The following is a 7,640-nucleotide window of genomic DNA, read 5'->3' as shown; positions in this document are numbered from 1 at the left end:
TACATGAGCAATACTACTTACTATCAGGTCCATAAATAATTGATTAGGGATGAAGTCAAACGATACACGCTTAACACTGACAAAGACAATACACTTACGACAAGCATAGAGAAGTTCTGTTTCAGAATCTCCACTGGAATGATCATCCACGCGTCAAGTGCTCGTAACGTACACGGTTTCCCCTATCTTTCTGTGGAGACCGCAATGGAATGTTTGAATGACATGCATCTCATCAGGTACATCATGGAAGAGTTAGTGGTAGAGATTGGTCGACTGATGGGGGGACCCCCCAGTCCCCTCATACACACGCACGCACACGCGCACACATACATATTAAGAGAGCTGTTAGACCAAGGATGCCCGCGAGGGAGTCTGCTGTGTTTCGCGTGGCGAGAGCAGTGGCGCGCGGCGACGGTGACTGGGCAGATGTGCCGCTGGCAGTGCCCCACACACACACACACTAGGAGGATACGAGCAGGGGAGTAAGAAGGAGCGAATACCAGTAACGAGAGGAAGAGCAACAGAGAGAGAGGGGGAGTTGTGATTTATTCCTGTGCTGCTTTGTTTTCTTTTGATTGGGGTTGTTGCTGCCGTTTTGGCAGAGGCGTGTATGAGGGGTGACCCCTGCACACATGCACGAACGTGCAACCACACGGCGGGTAGCGAGGGTGCAATGTGGAATAGGGGGAGGGAGGGCAAGTCAGCGGCAGTATTTTGCATGAGATAGAGTTGGCAGAGAAAAAGTAACGTCAGGATCCCGTCCGATTCCCAATGCGCTAAACATGCGTTGGCGAAGCGAGGGAAGGCCCAAGAGGAGAGGGAGGGGCTTGGTCGACATACAACAGGCCCCTTTGAAGTCGTTTGTTGCTTCTGTTGTTCCAAGCCTACGGTTGACGTGGAATCCAAAGTTGCCTTTTTTTGTGGTGCATTTTTGGCCGAATGAAAGAGGAGGTCCCAAGAAAAAGGAGGAGAGGGAGAAAGACGATGTGTACCACATCGATGTTGCGGCAGTCATCCAAAACGAAGCAGAATGTCGCTCGGGTTGAATTCAGACCCACACACACACCATTTTTTCAGCGTTTCTTTTGCTTCCTCTAAATGATCTGGTGCCGTTTGAATTACTGCGGTGGTGAAGATGGGGGGGGGCGAGTCAGCACATGCATTTCCGTCGACCCAACTTCCGGGCTCTCTCTCTCTGTGACATCGTGCCGCCTACACCGCGGCCATACCGGCACGAATAGCGTGCGTCTTTTATATACGAACGTAGATGCACATGCATGTGCGGTGTTTGTGTACGGACGAGAGTGCAGAGCCACCTGTCTGCTCAGCTTACTGTCTCGCCGGGTGAGGATAGGAAGGGAGTTGAATGCGCGGCGGGGCCTTCTCTGAAGACACAGCCAGCGGATATAACGAGAGAGAAGGGGCTATAAGGTCACTGGGACCCTTTCGCAACAAACATGAGAACGAGAAGTAGACCCAACTAAAAGAATAACGATCTCGCTTCCACTGAAAAGGAAAAGAAAACACGATCGTACCATGATCTCGTCGTGACGTTCTGTCTCGAGAAATGCGTAAAAATGTCAAGACACACCCCCAAATGAGCCAAATTTCCACAGACGGGCCCACTCTCACTTGCGGGTTTGGGAGGGGAGAGAGGGATGCGAAGAAGAGAAGGGAGAGGGAAAGTTCGTGGCCAGGTATTACTGTCCAAGAGTTACACCTTCACCATAGTAGATATATATATCTATATATACATACAGTACCCTAATATCTTCATGTATTTGTGCATTAGCTGTGCAAGAGTTCCCCAGTATGGTGTGACACTGCCTCAAATTTGATTTCTCTCTTCGCTTCTCTCTGCTTTGTTTGAACTTCTTTTCCCCCTTTTTGCTGTTCCACTTCACCTAGCTGTGCCCGTAGATCCCATACATGCGCCCCGAAAATATGCTCGCTTTGCACAGGCGTGTGCTAGAGCTGCGAGTCTCTGTCTCTGTGTTGGTGTGTGCCTGTGCATGAGCATGATTGGCTGTTTCGTTATCGACAGATACGCGCGTGCTTCAACGCATATCCTCGCCTCCATTCAAAGCGGAGAGAGAGAGAGAGACAGGGCCAGCATGCATGCCGGGCTCGAAGGAAGCAGAGAGGGGAGAGAGACCCGAAAAAAAAGAAGAAGTCACTGTGAAACTGATCTTGACGACCCCCTCAAAGGTCAAAATGGACGGAATCACAGCACTCGCAGAAGAGAGGAAAAGGAAAACACCTCCGAGAATAGGTGAGCAGTAGGAGACGAGGGGGGAGGGACGTAGAACGTGTGTGTGTGTGTGAAACAAGAAACGAAAATGAGGCATATAAAGCTGAAAAGACACACCTGTATGAGAAGAAGCACTCCATTCAGCAACCGTTGGAGCTGACACACACACACACACACACACACACACACACACTTGCATAGCTCGACGCCCGCACGTGCGCACATCGTATTTTCTCGTTTTATTTGACCAGTGGTACGGCATGTGTTGCGGTTGTGGTGACAGTGAGAGTGGTAGTAGAGGTAATCGTAGTCCCTGTGCTCGTGATAGCGACTAGAGGAGAGGGAATACTCCGAATTGAAAAAGAGGTCCCAACAACTGAGAAGAGAGCGACCAAACACAAAGGAGAGAGACATGGAAAAAAATAATAATAGGAAAGTCGAAGCGAAAAGAGAGAAGCATCAGCGAAGGCAATCACATACGCATTATGACAGAAACGAGCCACAAGTCCCCGGGTAAACCAGAAGGGGACCGAGCAGGCGCCCCCCAAAGCGAAAAGAGCAGAAAAAAAAGGCCACCGAAGATGAAATCAGAAAAGCTGGGCAAACTACGAGCGCGCAAGAAAGCAATCAGAACAACGAAAGAGAGAGAGAGCAAAGGAATCCACAAAAAAAAAAAAGGTATGTGCGTGTGTAGAAGAGAGTGGAGCGTGCGTGGGAAGGAGAAGCAACGTGGTAGGGGTAATACAAACGATGGTAATGAAATAAAAGTGAACAGGCAAAGTAGAAAAAATAAGACAGAGATACAGCAGCCGGACCCCAGCAAGTGCTTCCCCAGCCACAGATGGCGTTTCTGCATTTCTCATCCTCTCGCCACTGCTATACAACACGCACACACCCACACCCACAGAGACACACACACACATATGTATGTCTGTGTCTAGACAGACAGACAAACAACGAACCTCGCAGGTAATTTACTCACGCTTGACGCTCTCCTTTTTAGGTGTTCCCGTTTGATACGTTCAGCACACAGACGCAACCGCGACGGGGAGGAAGAGAGAGGGTAAAAAAAGGGGGGCAAAGACGCGTATAGGTGCGCTTAAGGGCAAGAAAGAAGAATACACACGAGAGCAGAACGCAACCCAAGAGAGACAAACAATGCATTTACTTACGAGTGCTACGTGTACTTTCTTATTGGTATGTTCGCTTTTACTGTGTCTGCAGCTCGCCCTGAGTGCTGCGTGCGTGGTGTATTGTCATCGCGTTTTATGTGCGTGGTAAAAAAAAAAAGAAAAGCAAAAACAAAACAGGCTAAATCCACGGTGTGACCACCCCACGAGAGACGCACACGTATACCACATCTGCCGAACCAGAAGGCAGCAAAGAAGGTACCAAAGAAGAGGACTCTTACATGACAAAGAGTGGCCCCCAATAGCACCGATTGAGGGGATCGGGTTCACTCGAATGGCCTTCTCTTCGCTTTCTTGTTCTGCTTCCATTCGAGAATACGCGTAGAGCTGAGAATCACTAGGAGAGGAAGGCATTTGTCGCAGAGCGTGTAGGGAGTAGGAAGACAGATGGAGCTTGGAGTGAAGCCTTACTCTCCTACGCTCCAGCGCAACAACTGCCTGCCTGTCCGCTGTTCGCCACGAGTAGGGTGAGTGGTGTATGCCGTATAGGCGTATGTATAAGGACACAGATCAACGAGGGTAAACTGGAAGACACCCACACCTGCAGACACATTGATTGATATGAATACGAGAAAGAAAGGAAGAGAGGGGGGGGGGGGAAGGGAGGCTCAATATTGAGCAAAATAAGAGAGGTCGAGTTGAATAGCTCCATTCATCTGTGGACACACACCCACACACACACACACAGAAGGGAAGAAAGAGGTCCTCAGATTCTTGCTCCTCGAGAGGTGAGCAGATGCATGTGTACGTGCGGGTGCTGGGCGAGCGAGAGAGAGAGAGGAGAAGCAAGTAAACAAAAAATACAGCAGAGTTCAGCATTCAGCACGACGGCAGAGAAGGCGACTGGGAGAGGGGAACAATGCTTTCTTAAGTGAGAAAAGTAAGACAGGAAGAGCCCAACCACACAAACAAGAGAACAAACGGAAGAGAGAACAATCGAAGGGCCAAATGACGAACGGTTTGAAGTCGGCCGATGAGTGACGATGAGAAGGGAAGGGGGAAGGGGGTACGGACGCGCCGCTTTGCTGGCGATGCTCTTTCCCACAAACACACTGTGCACACAAAAAGTTCCACACACCTGCGCACAAGGCATGCGGCGTGTACGTGGTGTGGTGTGGCGCACAGAGAGCCAAGATCGCGCATGAAAGAGAGCACAAGCATAGAGGACCTGGAGGTGCAAGCACTGTAGTTAGTGTAACAAGAGGGAGAAGCGAGCGAAAAGAGGTCCATATACATGCGAGATACGGTGCCCCGTCAAAGGAAATAAAGCAACAAAGTGGTGTGTGTGTGTGTGTGGGGAAAGGGAAAGCAAAAAATGAGAGAGGAGCAAATGAGTGAGAAAGAGCGAAATGAAACAAGAAAATAAGATCAGAAGTACACAAGCCACAGAGACAGACACACACACACACACAAAAGAAAAGTCAAGGGAAACAACGTGACGAACATGAGTAGAGAGGGGACAATCAAATGAGCAGCACCCCCACACACAGTAACCCTGGCGAGAGGAGAATCAGAGGGAAAGGCCTCCCTCTGCCCCCAGCCTATTTTGAGCGTGCGCCACGGTGCACACTTCTGCTGAGCTGTGAGGCACATCTGAACAAAAAAAGGAGGAAAAGGGTGAGGATGGTAATAAGACGTGCCAATGGAAGAGGCGAGAGGGCTAACGATACATTTTTTTTGGTTAGGTATTAAAAAGGGGTGAGGTGTGGAGCGTAAGGAGAGAGCGGAAGGGGAAGGAGAAGGGGTAGCCAAATAATGGAGGGCGCGAGGAGGTGGAAAACAGCGCAGACTTATGCAACTCCTCCCCAAAACCACCACCACCACCACCACCACCACCACCACCACCACCACCACCACCACAACAACAACAACCACAACCATAGCAAAGTTGAGCAGCCTTATATGTATATATATGTATGTATGGTGTGTGTGTGTGTGGGTATAGCACCACACGCAAACAACCAACCAAACAGGATTACGTATGAAGCAAAGAACGCAACAGCAAATGGCACGGCGAAAAAAAAGAAAAATGAAGGTGCTCTTATTCGATACGCCCACGAGCACAAGAGAGAGAGAGGGGTGGGGGGTGGGGGGTGGGGCACTAGAAGAACAGGGTGCGATGTAGAGTTAGTGAACAATAGCGACAAGGGATGGGGAGACGGAGGGAAGAGAGTGAATAAAACCCAACGCCTACAGTCACACAAGCATGTAGATCAGCGAAGAAAGACGTGCGCACACACTCATGATCATATTTCTATACAGATCTGTACAGTGAAAAGGAATGAGTTAGAGGGTGAGGGAGCAGAGGGAAGGGATCAGAAAGATGAATGAGGACGACGGTAGTGAAAGCAAGAGCACGGCGTTCGAGAGTAGGATTATACAAAAGGGATATTATTTTTCGCCTTTTTCCCTTCTTTTTGAGTATTTCGATTCCGTGTCTATTCTTCTCTTTGTGCGCAGGCACATGTCTACTATCCGCGGGCCCCCTCCCCTTGGCACGCCCCGCCTGTCGCGGCACACGCGGGCACGCCATCCAGGCACGTCCCCCGTGGCATCGATGGAAACGGACGACCAAGACAGCGAGCGCCGTTAGCACGCGCTGCCAAGCACGGCTGGCATGGGGTACCACATCCAGACAAGGCATCGAGAGGCCAGCAGCGCATGGGCGATGGACGAAAAGGCCGCGAAGAGATGCATACCCAATCAGACCTAAAGCGCATGTGCGCGAAATGCGCGGCCCCTCCTACATCCGGCCGGGTGGGCCGACGAGACACCGATGCCGGGTGCATGACGGGAGCGCCCCGAATCACGCCATCGAGTCCTCCAGACTCCCATGTGGAGAGTCCCCAAGCCGTATGGTGAAATGCAGCGGCACGAAGCGGCTGAGGGGGAGAAGCGTGGCATACAGGCAGGGCACCGGGTCTTAGGGGGTCCTGACCTGCGGCTGGGCGGCTTCCTCCTTGGGTTCATCCGGCATGCTCCTGGACCGCCCGGACCACCCGCATGACGGACACCACCACCTCGCGAGCAGGGCCCTGAACGCGGTCTCTTCCCTTTGGATCAAGGCGTGCAGCCCGCCCGAGTCTCCCTGGCGCCGACCGCGCCGCACGCATCGGAGGGAGGGCCGCGGAAGGACGGGAAAAGCCCGTTGGACGCATGCGCCGATGCGACGGCAGGACGTTTCATCCTGGGCGGCGAGGATTTACTCGTAGTGCCGCCGCGGTAGGCAAGACATGGTTGTGCGCGTATGCATTTGCTGGCTTGTTCGTGGTGGTAGAATGAACGCATAACAACAAAAAAAAGTGGTCTCCTTTTTTTGCCTGCGGCTTCTTCGTTACGGCATGCTCCTCCCTCCCCCTCTGCCAAGCTGTGTGTGTATGCGTGTTTGTGTGCCCTCTTTTGTTGCCAGTACTCCTCATCTTTCACCCTCTCCCTCCCTGTTCAACGCTGCAGCCATTTTGCTTGAACCACCGAGAGCGAGGATTGTATCGGCCATGGCGATGCTGCTATGCGCATGGCGTGACTGGGGGGGGGTGAACAGTGAGTGTCAGGCTTGTACGGGGAGAGGAGGAGGAGGACAGGGGCAGGCGGAAGAAGAAGTGTTAGCGAAAGAAACAAAACTCGAAAATAGAGCACACGGAATACAGCCACAGTAGGAAAATAAAAGGGAGACTACAAGAATGAGAGAGATGGATAGTGAGGCCCGTGTCCGAGAGGCGAGTACACAGGCCAATGCGGAAAGAAGCAGGGGGTTGTGGGTGAGCGGGAGGGAAGTTCGCGACACAGACACACAGACCAAGAGAAGAGCGAATCGAAGCCAGAAAATGAGAAACGTAACGCACAGGAACAAACGTAAAGGTGGTGGAAGAGAGAAAAAAAATATCGAATAAGGAGGAAGAGGGTATCCCCAAGGCAGAAGCGCACAGGCGCTTAGCCTACGGAGACGCAAACGTGAAGGCTGCCGATCGATCAAATAATGAGAATAATAACAAAATACGCAAACAACGAACAAAAGGATTGATGCGGAATACGTTAGCGTGCTCGCGCGCGAGAGAGGAAGGGAGGGGAAAAGGGGGGAGTGTATACAACCACTATTCCTGCCCCCGTCCTCGACTCGTTCCCCGTTTGTGTGTGTCCCTCCATAAACACCTTTTTATGTTCGTACCTTTTCCTTGTGTGAACGTCAACGGCTTTCGTAG

The sequence above is a fragment of the Leishmania braziliensis genome, chromosome 35 (genome assembly GCF_000002845.2).
Source record: "Leishmania braziliensis MHOM/BR/75/M2904 complete genome, chromosome 35".
Taxonomy (NCBI): domain Eukaryota; phylum Euglenozoa; class Kinetoplastea; order Trypanosomatida; family Trypanosomatidae; genus Leishmania; species Leishmania braziliensis.
The sequence above is the reverse complement of the archived record's forward strand: the minus strand, read 5'-3'. Positions refer to the sequence as shown.